The 22,160-nt window shown below is 34.2% G+C and overlaps 1 long non-coding RNA gene across 2 annotated transcripts in view; it reads left to right on the top strand.

Annotated features, from left to right (window-relative positions):
• LOC150059629 (uncharacterized) overlaps positions 1 to 21,474 on the top strand; it is a 169,434-nt gene extending 147,960 nt beyond the window's left edge. The window contains exons 3-4 of one of the 2 annotated variants that reach the window (XR_016536393.1): positions 5,951 to 6,002; positions 21,397 to 21,474. This is a non-coding gene — a long non-coding RNA (uncharacterized LOC150059629). Of the gene's footprint in view, positions 1 to 5,950; positions 6,003 to 8,533; positions 8,620 to 21,396 lie in introns of those variants that run through there. The other variant, XR_016536394.1, reaches the window with a different exon arrangement.
• The last annotated feature ends 686 nt before the right edge of the window (positions 21,475 to 22,160 follow it).

Genomic DNA, 22,160 nt, shown 5'->3' with positions numbered 1-22,160 from the left:
TCCACTGTATATCTTTGGCTCCTTTGTCAAATACAAGTTGCCTATAGGTATGTGGTTCTATTTCTGAATCTTCTATTCTGTCCGCTGATCTTCTGGTCTGTTTTTGTGCCAATACCAAGCCGTTTTTGTTATTATGGCTCTATAGTAGAGTTTGAAGTCTGGTATTGTAATACCTCCTACATTGCTCTTTTTGCCTAGAATTGTTTTGACTATTCTAGGTTTTTTCTTGTTCCATATGAACCTTTGGGTTGTATCTTCTATTTCAGTAAAGAATGTCTTTGGGATTTTTGATGAGGATTGCATTGAATTTGTATATCAATTTTGGCAGTATAGCCATTTTCACTATGTTGATTCTCCCTAGCCATGAGCATGGGATGTCTTTCCATTTCCTGGTGTCCTCTTTAATTTCTTTTGTTAGGCTTTTATAGTTTTCATTAAGTAATTCCTTTCATCTTTGTTTAAATTAATTCCTAAGTATTTTATTCTTTTGGGGGCTATTGAGAATGGGATCATTTTCTTGATTTGGCCTTCTGTTTGTGTATTGTTGGTGTACAAATGGGCTACTGACTTTTGAAGGTTAATTTTGTATCCTGCCACTTTGCTAAAGTGGTTTATTAATTCTAGGAGTTTGGGAGTGGAGCTTATTGGTTCACTTAAGTAGAGGATCATGTCATCTTCGAATAGGGATAGTTTAATTTCTTCTTTCCCTATGTGGATCCCTTTGATGTCCTTTCCTGCCTTATTGCTCTGGCTAAGGTTCCAGCACTATATTGAAGAGAAGTGGAGAGAGTGGGCATCCCTGTCTAGTTCCTGGTTTTGAGGTAAATAGTTCCAGTCTTTTACCATTTAGTTTAATACTGGCTGTAGGTTTGTCATATATGGCTTTAATTATTTTAAGGAATGTACCTCTTATTCCTATTTTTTCTAATGCTTTCAACATGAATGGATGTTGTATTTTTGTCAAATGCCTTCTCTGCATCCAGAGAAGTTATCATGATCCTTATCCTTTGCCCTATTGATATAATATATTACATTGATTGATTTGCGAACGTTAAACCAACCTTGCATCTGTGGGACGCAAATTTTTTAAATTTGTTTCTGGATTCTGTTGGCTAGTATTTTATTGAGGAGTTTTGTGTCTGTGTTCATTAGAGAGATAGGTCTGTAGTTTTCTTTTTTTGTTGGGTCTTTCCCTGGTTTGGGGACGAGTGTAATATTAGCTTCATAAAATGAGTTTGGTATTGCTCCTTCTGCTTCTATTTCTCGGAAGAGTTTCAAGAGTATAGGTGTTACTTCATCTTTAAACGTCTTGTAGAATTCCGCAGTGAAACCATCTGGACCTGGGCTCTTTTTGGTTGGCATTTCTCTGATTGCTTCCGCAATTTCATTGTAAGAGATTGGTTTGTTCAATTTGTTTACCTCATCATTTTTCAATGCGGGTAGCCTATATTTATTTAAGAAGTCATCCGTTTCTACTAGATTTTCTTGTTTCTTTGAATATAGGCCCTGGTAGTACTTATTCATAATAGACTGAATTTCTTGGATATTGGTCATGATTGTTCCCATGGGGTCTCTAATCTTGTTTATTTGAGTCTCCCCTCTCCTGTTTTTGATTTATCTTGCCAGGGATCTGTCAATTTTGTTGAATCTTTCAAAGAACCACTTTTTTTATTTATTAATTTTTTGTATAGTGGATCTTATTTCAATCTCTGATATTTCCGATTTTATTTTTGTTATTCCTGTCCTTCTAGTTGCTTTAGAATTAACCTTTTCTTGCCCCTCTAGGTGCTTCAATTTCTTTTTTAGGTTATTTACATGCTCTTATTCTGTCTTTTTAATATGCACTCCTAGTGCGATAAATTTGCCCCTTAGAATTGCTTTTGCTGTGTCCCTTAAGTTCCTTTCTGAGTTTGTTGATATAAATGTAGAAGCACCTGCTTACTGTTGGATTCCAAGTGCTTAAAATAATATTATTGTGCATTTTGTTTCAATCATTTTGTCATTTTTGCCTAAAGTGAGTTTCTTTTAAACAGCATATTATTGGGAATCTGTTCAGATGGTTTTTGTCTTTAAATTGGATAATTAAGATTACTCATATTCAGTGTTATTAATGAATATGTAGTTGTTGCATTCTGCTATTTTTCTTCTTAATGTTCAGTTTATTTCTTGATCTTCTTCATGTTAGAAATTTGGTAGTTTTGCTGGGTGTTCTGGCTCATGCCTGTAATCCTTGCTACTCAGAAGGCTGAGATCAAAGGTTCAAAGCCAGCCCATGCACAAAATGACTTGAGACTCTTATCTCCAATTCACCTCTAGAAAACAGAAGGGGGGCCTGGCTCAAGGGTAGGGTGGTAGCCTTGAGCTGAAAAACTTAGGGCTAACGCCCATGTCTAGGGGTAAGGTGGTAGCCTTGAGCATAAGAGCTCAGGGACAGTGCCCAGTCTGAGTTCAAGCCCCATAACCCACAAAAAAAAAAAAAAAGAAATTTGGAAGCTTATGGTATTGACAAGGTTTGAATCTTTCTATTTCTTGTGCTCATGCCTACTCCTTTAGTGCAATTTATTTGTTCATATGTCTTTTTAAAATTAAGTTTACTTTTATTGTTGGGGTAATGTATAGAAAGAGGTTACAGTTACATTCATCAGGTACTCCTCTTCTCATGTTTTTGTCCCCGTTTCCCTCTCCCTACCCCCTTGTTCATATGTTTTCATCAGGTTTATTCTTCTTTCTCTTCAGCTTCTTAACTATCTTCTGTATTGCTGTTTTAGTGTTCATGAAGTCACTTAAATGATACTCAACCTGAAATATCTTTCTTTCTCCTTCACTTATGAAAAAAACTTTCTGGAAATAATAATCATAGCAGGGATTTTATTTTTTCTGAGAAATAATGTATTACTTATAATATGGTACATACTATAATTACATAATAGATATTGTATAACATCTAATATATATAATATTGTTGTTACGTTCTCTGTATGTTTGTATTTCAGATATTAGATGACTTCTGCACATGGATTTCCAGGCTTTTCCAAAATTTGGGAAATTTTCTGCTATTATTTCATGGACCAGGTTTCCTATACCATCCATCTGTTACTCTTCTCCATATATATTTTAATTGTACATATGTTTTGTTTTTTAGTGATGCTTGGAGACCATACATGTTCATTAATTGGTGTCTTTTTTTATTAAAGTCTGAATGTTACATTTCATCATATTTGTCTTCAATTTCTAATATTCTTTGTTCCACTTAATCTAGTTTGTTGGTAAAGCTTTCACCTGAATTCTTGCCTGACATCCTTTTGAATTCCAAGTGTTTTGCTTGGTTCTTCAAAATTCCTACAGAGTTTCTTATGTACATACTATACTGTCTCTCTTATTTAAGTGCTTATCTGCATTTTCTTAAAACAATGAGCTTTAGAAAAGTCTTTGAAAATTATTTGAAATTCTTTATCCAAAATTTTATCTACTTTGATATTCTTGGAATCTGTTACTATATAATTATGAATTTTAGGTGTCATATGTTTTGTTACTTTTAATATTTCTGGAGTTTCTATACTGAAATTTGCACATCCACAAATTTCACCCTGTAATGTCAAGGCCAACTTAATAAATGGCCTTATTTTGACAATATTTCAAAGGAGGTATGTGTTTTAGTGTGTAGAGTTTAGTTTAATTCCAAATGGGCTTTATAGTTCAGTGGTGTTATGGTTTGGCTGTGTTGGATAATTTTTGGCACACTAAGCATAGCATCAGATCCTTAGAATCTATAGATTCTAAGAATTGCAAGAATGAGATCCTTTTAGCAATTCGGGTTGATATGGGGTAGGCTATGGAGAGTACATAGAATGAACCTTTTGTGGTTATTCCTACAGTTGTGGCAGAAGTTACTATTAGGCTGTTGTTGTTTTCTTTTTCATGGACATTTTTATATTGTCTTTACTACTTGAGAACTATTCTTTTGTGTGTGGGGGGGTGAGGGGGTCATGGGGCTTGAACTCTGAGCCTAGGCACTGTCCCTGAGCTCTTCAGCTCAAGAGTACCACCCTACCCTTGAGTCAAGCCCCACTTCCCATTTTCTACAGGTTAATTGGAGATAAGAGTCTCAGGTCCTTTTGTGTCCGGGTTGGCTTTGAACCTTGATCTTCAGATCTCAGTTTCCTGAGTAGCTAGGATTACAGGCATGAGCCACACAGCCAGCTTGAGAACTATTCTGATACTGGCTATTCTTAGTCATGGTGAAGGCCCTGAAACTTTTGTCTTCTCTTTTGCTATTATTGCACTTATATTGTTTTATTTAGAGAGGTGAGGGGCCAAATCTGAGTTCCTCCTCTGGTACTCACATCTAGTCTTGTCAGCATGTGTGATCTGACAGAGTCTGAGAATGACTAATACCTGGATTTGGTATTGATAACAAATGTTATTTGCCAACCTTAAAGTGAGCAGGTACTGTCCAGGAGTGAGATATCAAATACTTTCTATCTTTGCCCACCTGTAGATATATTATTAGATAGGTGCTCTCCTCACCCAGTTTTTTACTTTGAATTATTCATCAGTGTTTAGGCAGGCAAATCTCATGGATAATTATTTGCAGTTCCTTTCAACTGGTTTGGGAGTGTAACTTAGTGGCTAAGCATACACCCTATATGCATGAAATCTTGGGCTTGAGTATTAAATGTCCCTCTGTTTCTGCCTCATAAATAAACACAGAAATAACTGATCACCTCTAATTCATCATCTAATTGCTATTGTCATTTTACATACATACAGCGCTAATGTTTAAGAAACTTATGTTTCTAGAGTTTTAGCTCTTTGGAAATGTATGCTCTAACTCAATTAGAATTTACTTTAGTTTTGACTCTAATTGCCTTCTGCCATATTTGTTCTACCCTTTTCAATTTGAAGATCAGCTTCTCTGTGAGAGAGAAAAGCAAAAGCAATATTTAGTAGTTTTTCTTTTTCTGTGTCTTAATTTTTCTTCAAGAAAGAAATATATTCTTTCCTTACTTCTTGTTCTCATTTATACAGAGCTTTTTGGGAAAAAAAAAGTGCTATTTGTAGTATCTTAAACAGGTCAGTGAGCCTCCCAGTATATACACTAGACATGCAAAGGCTAATGTTTGATATTTTAGGAAAATCATATAGGTCCTTTATAAACCTCAACTGATAGGGTCATTCTTTCAAGTAATTAGTAATTCAAGTAATTAGAATTAGTAATTCAGAGGATTATTTATTTATTTATTTATTTTTTTGCCAGTCCTGGGCTTGAGCTCAGGGCCTGAGCACTGTCCTTGGACTTTCTCAAGGCTAGAGCTCTACCACTTGTGCCTCAGCACCACTTCCGGCTTTTTGCTATATGTGGCACCGAGGAATCGAACCCGGGTCTTCATGCATGCTAGGCAAGCACTTTAACCACTAGGCCAAACTCCCGGCCCTCAGAGGATTTTTTAAATCACATAATTTTACAATGGCTTAATATATATGGTAGCATCAAACAAATATTACATTCCTTATACAGATTCTTGTTCATGGTCTCATGTTTGTAAGGTAGTATATCTCAACATATGACGAATAAGAATCAGACCTCATTCAGATTCTACTCTGGCTCTATTTTAAAATTCATCTTTCATATTTTTTTCTTTTCAGAGTATTGATTATTAAGTAGGTACATATTTTGCAGTATTGTAACTTTTGCTTTAATGATTAGTGATTAGTATTATACTTAAAGACAAATATTTAGACAAACAGCAAGAAAATCATATTTAGTAATTTAGTATTAGAAATTCCTTTTCTGTTAAACTAAAATCACTGTGTAGAAAATCATTATTTAGCCTCGACATAGTCATAGGTGTACATGTTTTAAAAGGTTCTTTTGAATTAGTCATATAAAAGATGCTGGAAGATCACCTACGGTTTGATGTAACTAATTCTCAAATTATGTTCACTATAGAACCCTCTAAGTCCAACCCTTGGGAGGCTGAAACTGGAAAATTGTGTTCAAGGTAAGCTTGGGATGAACAATGAAACCCTGTTTGTTAAAAAAAAAAAAAAAACAGGCCTGGTGGTTCACACCTGTAATCCTAGCTACTCAGGAGGCCGAGATCTGAGGATCACAGTTCAAATCCAGCCCAGGCACTAAAGTCAGTGAGACTCTTATCTCCAATTAACCACTAGAAAACCAGAAGTGGCATTGTGGCTCCAGGGGTAGGGCGGTAGCCTTGAGCAGAAGAGCTTAGGGACAGTGCCCAGGGGTCTGGAGTTCAAGCTCTACAACCAACCAAAAAAAAAGAATTCAATCATTTGCCATATTAGGTCTTAGGATTACTTATATTAAAATATATTTAGCTATATATCTCAATTTTCAACTCAATAAATTTCACTAGTTTTTGAAACTTTTAGCATTGTACATCTAGCTTTCAAATGCTGCAATCAAATAGATAATGATTTGATATTAATTTTTAGCCATGATCATTTTATTTTCTATTTATTATAGCAGAAATGGTGAAAATTGCATTTATAACTCAATTCACAAAGCTGACTTTTATATGTACTTGGTTTTCCAACACCCTATGATTAAAAACAGGACTAATATTATTCACCTAAAGAGGACTTATATTGCTGATCTCTGTCTAGAGGGAAAATGCAACTTAAATGAAAGTAAATGAAGGATTGTCCATGTATTTTTATGAAGCATTTTCTGCTATTTTATTAGTCATTATCACTGAGATAACTATCTTCTAGGTGCTATAAATAATTTACATATTATTACTTTAATCCCTTTCAACCATATATGTATGATATAGGTAATATTATCCTCATTCCTATTTTGCAGTCAGATAAACTGGGCATAAAGTCACATTACTATTAAGTGCTGTGTTTGTAATTACTAAAGTAGAGTACCTATAGAATCGGAAACTTTTTTGTCTATAAATTAATATTGGTAAACTTTTGTTTAGAGTATGTACAAAATGCTTGTATATGTACTGAGCACAATAACAGCTAGCAAGATATTAAGGAGATAAATATGATCATAGCTAACAAAAATAAAATGTGAAAATATAAAAACTTTAATTTTTTTCCATTGAATGAAGTGAGTAAATGGAATTTTAATGAAAAATCTTAGAATCTACTTGAAAGAGATAAGATTTGATATTCTTGCATCCTGCAAGTTCTCTGCTGTCTGATAAACTCATTGCAGCCTGAAAAATCCTAAGTCATCAGGAAATCTGGAAAACGGCATTCTTACAGGACAGTATCAGCAGAGGCCTAGTGATGGGAGGGAGGTGTGTGGGAGAAAGGTGAGCTGTCTCATATGGTTAAAGTTGAAGGTGTAGGTGGGAGCAGATTTTAGTAAGAGATAAATTTAGGAATCCAGCCTACAGCAAGACTATGGAGAGCCTTGAACACAAAACAGGGTTGAACTCACTCTAAGTACACAGTCTGGACTTAAGACTTTAAGGATATGTGTTACATAAGCCAATAAAATTTAGAACGATGTCTCTGGCAGAAAAGTAAAGGCTCATTGTGAGAGTACAAGGCTGAGGAATTAAAAACAGCTAGAAAATAGACACAATTTTTCAGGCAAGAAGGAAATAGTCTGAAATGGGGTGGTGAAAATATGAGTTAAAAGTGTTGTACAAAAAAGAAATTAGCTTAGAAATGGATCAGCAAAATTTGATTGATGATTCATTGTGGAAACAAACAGGAAGTAGAAATACAAGGTTGATTCCCATTTTATAGCCTGAACAGTCGAAAGGTATTATGTAATAAGCAGAGATGTGGGAAGAGAGGAAGCCTGAAAGAAATATGTTCAGTTTTGGATTTCTGAAAAGTAGCCAATCCTACAGTGATATATGCTATTTCTGAAATTTAATAATTAGCTCTATATAACTGGATTTTCTACTTCTATTGAGAGGTATGTAAAAGAGGACCACACACATGTATATATATTATGCATAGTAATATATATGTTATCCCAAATATAAGTGTTTATCATATGTGTGTATTACTTAATAACAAAATTTCATATGTATACTAATGAAATTAAATATACTAGCACAATTATATATAGATATATACTAGCAAAATTATATATAGCTATTATACTAGCAATATGTATACATGTTTATATAATAGATAAAATATATAAATATATATATTTCTCCATATCATAGTTTGTATACACTAGAGCTTTGCCTGCCTGGATAATATGCAGATCTACTCAACACAGTATAGAAATTTCTGTAACAATATATGTTATTGGTTGCTATTTTAATTTTCATGCTATTACTTTTTAAAACATGTATTTATTTAATATTAAAGTATATTAAATAAATTTGATAATTGTTCATAAGATCAAAAGTTGGCTTTGTTTTGTGGTCACAATCTTTAGAAATAGGAAAGTAGTTTTACATTTAGAAGTATGTTTTTTTTTCAAGCCTGTGTTTCAACTTATTTTATGTAGCTGTGCAAAGGATTTTCAATAATATCCTTGTAGCAGATTTTTACTAAAATGTATTTTTATTTTCTTTAGATAGTTGTACAAACATTGCCATGCAACAGAGCAGTTTATGAATGCAGTGACTCCATCAATGTCATGGCATCCAACCCACCCATTGCCTCACTTTTCTTAATTTTTTTGGTTGTGTATTGAATTTTTTGCCATGTAACAAAGCAATTTATGTGTACAATGAATCTTGATCTGTGTCAACATCTTCACTCCCCTTCTACTCACCTCTTCCCTTACTTTTCTCAATTCTGTGGCATATAGAATTAATTCTTGCCTGCGTTTGACTCATTTCAGTGGTTCATTATTCTACCTACCTCCTCCTGAATCCCCTTCTAGCAAGTACCCATTTCCCAGTATTCCTTTTGTTAGGCTTTGACTTAGTCTTTCTAAAGAATTATACAATTTGTGTTCTCCATACATTCTATTACACAGCAGTTAATTCATTTATAACAGCTTGGATGCCACTCTGTGTGCTTCTAGATCTGTAGGCACATTCTAGCTTCCACTAGTGAGAGAAACCATACAACAATCTGAGTTTCTCTGGGTCTGGCTTACTTCACTTAACCTAATCCTCTCCAAGTCTTTCCATTTCCTTACAAATGGTCCAAAGTCATTCTTTCTGATGGATGAATAGATTTCCATCGTGTATGTCTACCACATTTTTTTGGTCCATTCACTCATTGAGAGACAATGTTGATGTGGATGTGGCCAAACAGAAATTTCATGACGACTCTCACTGGGAATGTAAACTTGTTTAGCCACTCTGGAAAGCAGTATGGGGAGGGTTCCCAAAGAACTAAACATAGAACTTCTCTGTGATTTAGCAGTTCCACTTCGGGACAATTATTCAACAAAACACAAACAAGGATACACTAAAGCCACCACCACAACTATGTTTACTGCAGTATTCTTTACCACAGCTAAGATATGAAATCACCCTAGAAGGCCTTTTAGACAGTTTTCTGTGTATTAAAGAATTTCAAAACTGTTTTCAGTGTCAGGATTTTGTAGTTTCTAATGAATAACTTTTGGGGAGGTGCCAGTCCTGGGGCTTGAACTCAGGGCCTGGACATTATACCTCAGTTATAATCACTCAAGGATGATGCTCTGCCATTTCAGCCACAGCTCCACTTCTGGCTTTCAATTTTGTTTTGGCAGTTGATTGCAGGTGAGTCTCACAGACGTTCCTGCTGAAGTTGGCTTTGAACCGTGATCCTCAGCTCTCAGCCTCTTGAAAAACTAAGATTACAGGCATGACATACCAACACCCAGTTCTACTGAATAACTATTTTGTTTATACCAGCAAAATTGTACTTAGATATCTAAGTGGATAGTTTGTCTACACTTAAGCTATACATTTTTGTACTCTTACCACACTTAGATCATTGTTATCCTTGACCCAGTGTCTCCTGACACCTTTAAAATGGTGGTATGCCCTTTACAAAGTTTTTTTTTTTACTTTAAGACTACCATATAATTCTTTGTATATATTGTGAAAGAATTTAGCTTTTCTTTCTATTATAGTTAATTTAACTTTTTCCCATTACATATATTTAATAATGCATATTTGTAATTATAGTCTATATATTTTAGTCAATCTTAATGTTTTCCATAAAATAAGCTTAATAATGTCCTTATCTGCCAGGGCCAGCCGGGAGCAAATTGGGATTCCTGAAATAGAGGGCAGGGACTAGGAAAAAATAGAAGAGAGACAGATGAGGTTCGGGAGGGCTACAGCCCAAATCAGCAGCCACAGTTTAAGAAGCCTGTAGCCCAAGACTGTAGCCCAGTTTATTTCAAGTTCTGACCTTAAATACACTTCTTTAAACTAGGGAACTGCCAGGGGCTACATTCAGTACAAACAGTATCAAGTCTCAAATAGGTTGAATGAGAAGCGATCAAGTCCCGAACACGTTAAAAGAGAAGTGATTGACACAGCCCAAAATCATGATAAGAGCTACTTCCTGTGTACACAATTGTGTGGGTCCAAGGTCACTGACCCCACAGTCGTCCCCAACACTTATCCCCTAAAGTGTTTTCTTTATTCTTGTGTCCATTTTGTCATAGTGGAGTCTATGTAAAAGGGACAAACTACAGAAAGTTAGTGTGATAGTGTCAACAATTGTTTTGTTGATTGTATAATTTTTATAAGAATATGTCACTTTTTCCTTTCCAATTCTTCTCTAATCTAGAACTTTCTGATCCCAAATGATACTTGTGAGCCCATTGACTTGAGGCTTGACTTAATATGCTTTGGATTTTTTAAATAATATAAATGGAAATAGTATGTTGTGCTGTCAAAACTTTGGGCTTTCTTATTCTCTTTCTCTAAACTAACATATCATAGGTAGAGGCTTTAATTTTATCCTAATTCTAAAAATAAAATACACTGGAACAAAAATCTCAATCTATAACCCTATAATTTAGTGAAATCAAACTCATAATTCCAAGTTACTGAAATTTGAAACTTATTTGTTAACTATATCATATTTAACTTAAATCGACTAATTCAAATTTCTATGTTTGATTCTTATCTTTTTGCTTTTTGTTTTTTCCTGCTTATTGCTATGTAAGTATTACTGTGTTTTATTAAATAAAATAGTACTGTATATAATTTTTGTAACTTTAGATATATCTTAATTCTGGTTAAGCATGTTGTGTTTTTATATCAAACTATATCAAATTCTGACATTGTAAGCAAAATGATAACAGCCTAAAACCAATAAGACTATCAAAGTGTGTGTGTGTGTGTGTGTGTGTGTGTGTGTGTGTGTGTGTGTTGTATAGTATGTGCATGGATTTCCTTTGAGAAAGTCCTTTCACGTAGGAGATTCAGGTATATCACAGAATCCTATTATAATGTTTCCTACTTGTTAACATAATTTAGAAAGCCTAAACGTCTATTAAAATTCCAAGTTAAAACACTAAGAATGAAATTTTAAAATATTTTAAGGTTTTTACTTATTGATGAGATGATATTAATAAGCAGTGGATTTATTCTTCTACCTGAAGTAATTAAAAATAGAAAATATACATGAAGGAGCTTCCGGAGATGGGTGAGGATGGGATAGATAAGTAGGGGATGAAGAAAAATTGAGGGAATTGAGAAATATTGTACTCATAAATTGATGTTATAGTGTACATTTTGTTATATTGTACCTTTTGTACAAGCATCTGAAATACTGTTCTAAATATATAAACAGTAACTTTAATAATTTTAAAATACGAAATAGTGGTTTTCAAGGTACTAGACATTAGCCAGTAGAGGACATTTTTTTTTAATCTGCTAGAGCTCAGGCACAGCATCCAAGTCCTGAGTTCAAGACCCACATCTGCAAAAAAACAAAAGCAAAACTGTCAAGGAAAAAACGTACCATTAAGAACACAATAAACAGAAGGCATTAAGAGGTCTTATTGACAACAGTGTGCTTCCGGAGAAGGAGGAAACGGTCTGTATCCAATACAATGGCAACAATTGATTTTTAAAATATTTTTAATGGCTAAAAGTATATTCTTGGTTTATAGGATCAGCACTATGGTAAAATAATCACCTAATTCTCAAGTAGTGGAAGCATGTATCAAATAACTGTATAGATTTTCTACCTGCCTTCTTTCCTGTCATTTTTTTGGTCTGATTTGATTTAAATTTGATGGGAATTCAATATAGGAAAGCAACTGTGTTAGATATATCTTCATTTATTTATCCTGGCTTACTTTCTACTACTTCTGGGTGTTCCCATAAACTTACTCGTCAATTTTTATGCAAGTTGAAGATTGAAGGACAAAGAGATGAACACACTTGTTGGGCTATGCTTGACCACTGTTGGATAATGGCTGATGGATATATCATCTTAAGAGATAACTACTGTAGCTATCTCTTAAGCTTAAGGTAGTGCAAAGCTCAAGCAATAACAGATATGGTGGCCATGACCCTACCCTCTCTGATGATGATAGAGACTGTTTGCTTGAGAACAATGGTGGGAGTAGAGTTCTAAGTCCATGGTAGGTAGATTTCTTGGCTTCTTCCTCTGGGATGTAAGGGGTTTGTTGGTGTATAGGACTGCAATCAATCTTCAAGCAGGGGTTATTTTTTCTCTTCCCAGAATGTTCTTGCTCTTTTGGTGCTTTGGAAATTGATATTCATCCTTCAGAATTTTACTAAAATAATTTATTTATAGGATGTTCTTGATCAATCTTCTTTCAGCTGCCCCCAACTCCAACCTCCAACAAAAGTATCTCATTTACACTATAGTTTTTCTAGAGATTCAAACATCACTTGATATTATTTCAATATATTTCTGAAGCTTGTCTCATTTTATTCAATCTTTTTTGTTTTGTTACAGATTAGATAAATGTCATAGGCTGTTTTTCAAGGTTATTGATCCTTTTATTTGTTTAATGGCTGTTCCCATACTTTTGTAACTGTCCAATAAAATTTTCATTTGTTATGGTAGTTTTTCATTTCTAGACTATCAATATTTTTCTAGTTCTTATTTTCTCTATAATATCCCAATTAAAGTCATATGTCCCTTAATTATCTGACAAAATAATATGTTCTTTAATTTTTGGCTATATTTAGGCTATATTTATTTAAAGCAGCTTCAAATTCTATCTATTAAGTTAAATGTCTTGGCCATCTTGGACTCAAGCCCGCAGGCCATAAAGTTTTCAAGAAATTATTCATAACATGACAAGTCAGACACATATGCTTCCTGGTAGCTCTCACAGTTTTCATAGGCTTTCATTGCCTGTCTGCTTTTATTAATAATTTTATATGGGCCCTCAAATGATGTTATAAATATCCAAATAGCCCTTGGCAGAAAAAAAGGTTCCCTGCCTTCTCTGAATGGCTGCTTCTTTTTAAATATTAAATTTCGTGGACTCTTAATTGCTTGCGTTATTCCACCCTTCTGAACTCTGCATTCATAGTTCAGTCAATAATTCAGCATACTATATTAGAGAGCCTGACAAATACTACTCCTCTATAGAAATCTAGTTTCCTAAGATAATAACAAAGTGACCACTTCTCAAGATTTTAAGACTTTAGTAAGCCATGATGAGGTTATTCAGAAAAGTAATGCCTCTACAATGCATTGCAATCTGCAGAATATAAGAATATAGGAACAATCTGCAGAAGTTACTTCTTATTCTATAATCAACATCCATTTCCTTTTTCTTCTGATCTAAAGAACTTTAATTTTCTCTAAGTGTCCTCTCATGCTTCATGTTGCTTAAGAGAGGAGATTCCATCCTGACCTTAGGGACAAACCAGCTACCTCTTCAAAGGTTTTATCTTCACATATAGTCACATTCTGAGACATTTCAGCATATGATTTAGAAAGATACAATTCCCCGAATGAGACGTTAAAGGCCAACCAGCTAACTCACAGTGGAAGAAAAGAAAAGTAGAACAAACCTGGGTCCTGGTATGAGACAATAAATACACTCTTGAACATGATGGACATATAATTTCAGCAGTATGGAAGCTAAGGCAGGGAGATGAGTTAGAAGTCAGACTGAATTATATTGAGAGTTCTAGGCCAATGTGGGTTAAAAGTAATAGACAAATGACGTTTGGTAGATTCAGACAGACAGACAGATACCCTTATTTTGTATGGTCAAATTGAATTGCCACTTTTCCTTACTTGAATTTTAGACATTATCTACCTTGAGTTTAAGAACCATGGAGCAGTGTGTTTCCCCTATTATTAATCTGGAAAGCTTCATGAGTTATTGTAAAGTATAGAGAATAGGGAGACTCTTATCATCGAAGAAACTGTTTAAAAACCTCTTGAAGTGGCAAGAAAGCTTACTCTGAGTGTTTCACAAGAAAGATTTGCTATTCTTTGAAACTAACTATTGTAAAAAACATTTCAGTCAAAAGAAAACTTAAAATATGCAATGGTAGTAATTTTTTATTTGCAGAGTATTTAGTACTGTTTATATGATTTACCCTCATGGAAATACATGAAACATGAATGTTAAGATCCAAGTATTTTCTTAAGATTTATAATGCTAGCAACCAGGTTCTAAATATTTTAGGGAAAGTTCTATAGAATATTACTTCATATAAATATTTTGTTAAATAGATTGAATGGTTTGTGCTTGTTTGCTCTGTATAAAATACTTTAGTATGTACATCATTGTAGTGAATCCGTTCACCAGAGTGGGATGTTTGTGGGTTTAATTCATTTTACAAGATTTAGGTTCAAATTTCCATGGTTAAGTAAAACGATAATGGTCAGAGACAGAAACCACAGGCAGCTTTTCTAACTTTCACACCTAAGAATTTCAGTTTGCAAAACAAACAATAAAATCCAAAACCAGGGCCGGGAGTTTGGCCTAGTGGTAGAGTGCTTGCCTAGCATGCATGAAGACCCGGGTTCAATTCCTCAGTACCACATACATAGAAAAAAGCCGGAAGTGGTGCTGAGGCTCAAGTGGTAGAGCTCTAGCCTTGAGAAAGTCCAAGGACAGTGCTCAGGCCCTGACATCAAGCCCAGGGTTGGTTTAAAAAAAATCCAAAACCAAATAAGAACCAAAAGCACAGGAAGATTCTTCTATTATCAGTGATCATTTTTGTCAGGTGACAAAACATGGACATGGAGCAAATTTTCCTGAGAGAAATGAAATGTCTGAAAAGAGCAATGAAATTTCTATTCTTTTAGCCCTGAAATGAGAATTTCTCCGGGTGAGTTACTTCATCACATTTCATCATTTTTAGAATCAATAATGTGTGTGGAAAGTATCTTCAAAACAGAGAAAAACATTTTTGTCATCCGCATTATAGAGAATTACATAAAGAAAACAAGAACAATAGTGATCTGCGAATTGAATCGAGGCAGAAGACTGTGGAATGATGTTTTTAATGTAAGGAAAGGAAAAAAAAATTGTCAGTCTGGGATTCTGTACACAGTGGCAATGTTCTTATTGAGTCAACATAAGGCATTTTAATGAAAACAAAATCTGAGAGAATTAGTCATTATTCTTCAGGCGTAAGAAAATAATACCAGATGGAAACTTGAAGACTTAGAAACAAACGAAGAACCCCTGAAATGGTAAATATGTGCTGAATAATTTTTTTTCATGATTTCTTTAAAATAGAATTGGCTAGTTGCAGAAACAGTAACAATAGTAATAGTAATAATACATTATACACTTAAACAGTATGAAAACAACACTAACATGAACAAGAAGAGGACAATTGAAACATATTGGAAGATTTTTATATCATGTGAAAAGTGCGTAATATTTCATAGTAGATTGTGAGAAATGCAATCTCCAAAGTAGAAATCTTTAAAAAAAATTAAGGAAGTGATGCTGTGCCTCAGGTGATAGAACGCTAGCCTTGAGCTGACGAACTCAGAGACAGTGCTCAAATCCAAAGCTTAAGCCACACGACCACAAAAATAAATAAACAAATACATAAAAGATGAGGCAATCCAATGGAAGATATAATGTTAATTACAAAAATACCCAATAAATTGACAAGAAGTATAAAAGGAAAGAAGAAATAAAGAAAAAGATGAGACCCATGAGCAAAATATGCACTAGGAGATATGCTAAGCCTTAATTGTGGGGAAAATAAATAGCACAAGTCCAAACCATTACACATCTTTTACAGTGGCTGACATTATTTTTAAAAGTTTGCTACATGAATGTTGAAAAATTCATTGCAATTGGAACTTCATTTGTTGTTGGTTGAAGTATAGTGTGTGTGTGTGTGTGTGTGTGTGTGTGTGTGTGTGTGTGTGTACACATGCACCAGTATCTGGGCTTGAACTGTAGACTTCACATTTTTGCTCATGGCTAATGCTCTACTACTTCAGCCGCACCACCAGTACAGCATTTTGTTGGTTAATAAGAAATAGAATCTCTTGAGAATCTGTTGAGGCTTGCTTCACCCTGTGATCTAAAGATCTCAGTATCCTGAATAGCTAAAGTTGTGGGCATGAGCTACCCATTCTGTCTTGAAGTGAGAACTTTTAAACTACTTTAAATACGGTGTGACAGTTTCTTATGAGGCTAAGTATGACCTCTTAAAGGTATTTGCCCAGAATATGTACCCACTAAACAACTAATTCAAGAATGCCACAACTTTACTGATAATAACCAAACTGGAAATGACTAAAATATGTTTCAGTAAGTGAATGGATATTTTCTGGTATATTCAGATAATAAAATAATATTCATCAATTAAATAATAAATTATAAGCAATACATAAGAATATAAGTCATTACAATGAGCCAAAGAAAATGAACTTTTACAACTTGTGAGGGGAGAGGGTGGGGAAAGGCAAGCAGGAAAAATAAGGGAGGGGGTAACAAAGTTTAAATAGAAATGTACTCACTACTTTACTTATGTAACCATAACACCTCTGCTCATCACCTTTACAGTAAATATATATTACAAAAAGGAGCCAAAGTCAGAACCCAGTCTGTCTTTTGTAATTCCATTTAAATAAATTTTTATAACAAGCAAAATTAAATTCTAATTACAATATATTAAAGGTTGTGTGGGGCTGAGGAGGGAGTGGTGTAGAATTGACTGTAAAGGGGCAAGAGGGAGCCTAACAGTAGTTAACCTACTCCAGATCCAAGTTTATCACACAGCACCTACCACTGTGAATGGTATAAAGATGATTTTTAAAGAAAATATTATAATGCTACAAGGGTTTTTATATACAAAATTTTCAAATCATTTACTATTAGAATTATATGAAGCACAGTCTGGAAGAAGTTCATCTTATGGATTTCCTCATTGTACTTTACCAAAATCCAACTAACACACATAGTTCAAATTTTCACATTACTTGTAAATAAAGGTAAAAGTCTCCACAAATGTTGTAATGGTACATGTGATATGTAATTTCAGTTACAGTTGTTTGATTTACAACATACTAAGCCTTTTCAAAGTGTTATGTATAAAGAAAACAATAAAATTGGCTGAAATTTCACTTCTTGTCTCTAGTCGGATCAGTCTGGTGGCATACAATAAGTATTATATGTGTTTGGAATCTGGGTATGAAATGAAACAGATGCCTTGAGAGAAGCAAGTGTGAAGAGGCTGCCCATATTTTGTTTGAAAGTGAATTAAAAATAAATACTGATATTATTTACTTGGCCTGTGATTTTCCAGAATTAAACATAGCTTTTTTTATTGTTGTTAGAGGGAAATTATAAGGGAGATGTTTATTTGTAGGAATTTCTTCTTTCTGTCTTGTGGTTTTGGTTACTTGTCATGAACCACTGCCTCATTTGTATCACTTGTACCAAGAGGAAATATCAGAAATTATGTGACTGGATTCATGGTTAAGAACAATGAGAAGAAATATAATCAGTAATTGAAACTTTTCTTACCACTACTAAATGAATAAGCTTTTATATATGAGATTTAATGTCATATTATAATTATAATTAAATAGTAGAACCTATTTATTGGACATCAATTTTTTTTTCCTCATGGGTACTATGTAAGAGGTAAAATCAAATCTGATTTCTTTTTCTTTTCTTTGCCAGTCCTGAGTTTGGAACTCAGGGCCTGGACACTATCCTTGGGCTTTCTCAAGGCTAGAGCTTTACCACTTCTGGCTTTTTCTGTGTGTGTGGTACTAAGGAATTGAACCCAGCCAGGTCTTTGTGCATACTAGACAAGCACTGTATCACCAGACCAAACTCCCATCCCTGAAATCTGATTTCTACCTTCTTAACTGTGTTATTGTTTGGTTGTCAGATGCTGGACTAGGTAGTTCAACTCTTCTAAAATACTTTGACAACATGAATTTTTAATGTAAAGAAGTAACATTAAGTATATTAAAACAATATTAAGAAAAGTAATATTAAAAATAAATTCTCCTTTACAGAGGCATGCAAAATATTTCCTTCCTTCCTTCCTTCCTTCCTTCCTTCCTTCCTTCCTTCCTTCCTTCCTTCCTTCCTTCCTTTTTTCTTTCTTTTTTTGTGGGTCATAGGGCTTGAACTCAGCCTGTACACTGTCCCTGAGCTCTTCAGCTTAAGGCTACCTCCCTGCCCCTTGGCCTGGGCGTTGCCCTTGAATCAAGCCTCAGTTCCCATTTTCTAGTGGTTAATTGGAGATAAGAATCTCAGGTCCTTTTGTGTCTGGGCTGGCTTTGAATCTTGATCCTCAGATCTCAGCCTCCTGAGTAGCTAGGATTACAGGCGTGAGCCACCAGACCCAGATCCAAAATATTTTCTAATTGCAAATTTGATGCAGCTTTTGTCAGAGAATTTATTACATTTTTCTAGAGATTTATATTCACAAACACAGTTTGAATGTTTGAAATGTGGTCTAAGACATTGGAACCACTTTTTATGTTGAAGTAGAAGGAAAATAAATGAATATTGATTGCATCTAGGAGAAGAGTTACCATTTATTTGAGCTACAATCATTTCCATCAATTACATAGGTTTATAAAACTATATAGGCACTTTGCCATCGTCCTTGTTTTAGAACATATTTCTATAACAATGAGTAAATACTGATTTATGTTTTACTGTAGCAATCAAATAATCTAGATTACTTTGACTTAATTGCTATATTTACGTATTTTAGCTTTTGATTGGTTTATACATCTGTTCTTAATGTTTCTATGAAAATTATATTTAAACCACAAAGTTAAAGTTTTCATGAGTAGCCCAGAAGCAGATCAAATATTCTATAAACATTAGAACATAATGCTTCTCATGGCTGATGATGGATGATACTTTTTTACATGAAAAATACAGAGCCAAAACAGTCCCCAAGACAGAGATATGTCAGTCCCTGAGTTTAATGTTTTTTAAATGCTTAAGCTCTTCCAAATGTTCTAGCTTGTTGAAAGCTACTTTGATTTCATTCTGTGCTTATGCAAGAAATAAAAGTTTCCAAGGGTAGATTAACATTTTCTTATAAAATATTCCAAATCATCATTTTAAATGTGAGCATACACCAGTCTTTTAACAGATATGCAGTAATAGTGTCTGTGAGGAACATGAAGATATAAAGATACATCTAATGAACCTTTCAATGCATAATGAAAAATATTAGAATTTGAGAAAATACATTTCACTATCCATAGAATCTAGATTGTCTCAAAAAGCAACTCACTAAAAAAGAATGAATGATTTAAGAACCACAGGACAAGAGAATTAGGTATCAGTCAGAACCTACTGATACTTGATTCCTAAATGGTAGAATGTCAACTACATGTACTGTTTCACCTGGATATTTCCTTTCATGCATGTAATCTATTTCAGTCCGTTGGTCCTTTTACTCTCCCAGTAATGCTGTACCTTTTCAACTAGACTTCTGGACTCCAGGCTCTTTGCACTTTCCTAGTAGTCCCTTTACTACTTTTGGATCGTAGGTTTTTTCCTAGTCTCCAAATATCTCATGCCCTTTTTTTTCTTTTTGTAGTGGTTCAGGTGGTTATCCCAAGTGGACACTGAAGTGCTATACTTTAAGTTAAACTCTGGAGATTCAAATAATCAAGAATAACTGCTTCAAACACCAGTATTTGAAGTCCTAAAATCCATAACCTAAATTCAGCAGCCAGATGACATTCCAGTTGGCTTCTACTGACAAGATTTTAGATCTTTGTTTCACTTTATTTCAATATTGAGACAAAATTATGAAGAATGTAAGTCCCAAATGACAAGATACTAAGTGTCCAATAGACATCCTTGCTCCATTCTTGCCTCCTCAACCACCATACACATTGCATCTTTAAAAAGAAAAGAAGATTCATTAGTTTTCAGTTTTCTTTATCTTTTCCTAAATAATATGAATAGTATTAAAGATACTAGAGGAAAATCAAAGCATATAAATTAGGATACCTTGGTTCCCAAAGGTTGAAAAGCAATTAGGCTCAATGCCAAAACCTCTCCAAAACATTTAATAGAAAAAAAGGAATAAGAAGTTCCAGGGAGATATACTTTAAGTGATACCACTTGAAATAGTTGGAAAACTCCTGAAGCTACTATATCTTTTATTACTGAGTAAACAATGAATATAAGATAAAAATGTGCACGTGAACAATAAACATAAAATCACATCTCTGTTTATATTGAATATAGAGAAAAGACTGTCCAGCTAGAGAAAAACAGGTATTTGGTTATACTTGTAATGTTTAATAATTTTGCAGCAAGTAATAGACTTAAGGATGTGGACTACAGTACTCTTTTACCCTTTGACATTTCAGAAATATTTCATAATAAGAAAGTTTTGAAAAAGCAGTACTATTCAGTTTGCAGTTACAAAAGTGATTTTGTTTTTATGTGAAGCACAAGAAGCAGCTGTTTTCTGCCTCCATAATAGGATTGGAAATTTAAGTTAAATATGAAGTTCATTTTCCTAGTTTAATGGGGTTTTAAATATTACCGTAGGTTGCAAGTAAAGCTTACATGACTTTTTCTGAGAATCTTGACAATGGTACTGGATTCTTATCTGTCTTAAGCTTGGGTGGCCCTGGCTTAAATCCAGGAAGACTACCTCCCTACTTGGCTCTGGCTTCTTGAGTATAATTATAAAATAATAATAAGTTTAAGATGAGAAAGCAGAATAGAAAAACCGTTTATGTGAACAAATATCAGAGATTAAAACCTCAAAAGCAGTCCAAATAATAAACATCACAGAGAAATAGTTTCCTCTTTATATTTGTCCTTCTTGATTGCCAATTTCTAAGCACACTAGATGTGTCTTAATGTCTTCTAACTCAATGATTTAAATCAAAGTTTTATTTGTATAGGTGCTCTTCTGGGGGAAAAAAATCTTAAAAGGTCTCAAATATTTGGCCAAATGACAATTGGAAGGATCTCAGTCTTTTACTTTTCCACTTCTGTATCCAACAGAGTTTGTTGCAGAATGCCTGTGTTCTTCTCTTTTACAGAGACAAGCCTGAGCCTGGCTACATCAGGAAATGGGAGTTAGGCTAGACTTCACCTTTTGGTAATTCTGGACAGATAAACAGACGTCAATGCAATTGGTCAGTTTCTAATGTTTAAATTTACGTTTCAGTTTGACAATCCTGAAATACTGCCTGTCCCATTTAGATGGGGCATGGCTTAATTTATTTCTTTTCTTTCCAGAATTTGCTTACTTAGGCTGCTTAGAGTACCAGTTATGTAGAAAAAAATATAGTGATTGTGAAATAAGGCATTTAAATTGATCTTTATATATGTGTACATCCTAGAAAATATTTTTGACACCTTTGACCAGATACTGAAGCTCCACCACTGCCAGTAATTTTGTCTGCTCTGTTCACTGTTATGTTCCTGGAGACCTAGTGCATAGTTGGTGCTCAAAACATATTTTCTGACTAAATGATTTCTTCCAAAAGAGCCACGGCTCCACTTCTGGCTTTTTGGTGGTTAATTGGAAATCAGAGTCTCAGGATTTTTCTGTATGAGTTGGCTTTGAAGTGTGATCCTCAGACCTCAGCCTCCTGAGTAGCTGTAGGAATGAGTAATAATAGGAATGTAGGCATGAGCTAACCAGCACCCAGCATAAAATAATTTTTAAATGTTAGTAGGATGGAGTAATACGTTGGTTTACAGTTTTTTCTGTAGCAGTACAGACTGTGCTATGCACTTCCAAATTGTCACATGGCACACATACAGACACACACAGACACACAGACACAGACACACACAC

This window comes from Megascapheus bottae, chromosome 8 (assembly GCF_031878675.1).
Source record: "Megascapheus bottae isolate mThoBot1 chromosome 8, mThoBot2.hap1, whole genome shotgun sequence".
In the NCBI taxonomy this organism is placed as follows: domain Eukaryota; kingdom Metazoa; phylum Chordata; class Mammalia; order Rodentia; family Geomyidae; genus Megascapheus; species Megascapheus bottae.
This window is presented reverse-complemented; position numbering and strand designations above follow the sequence as displayed.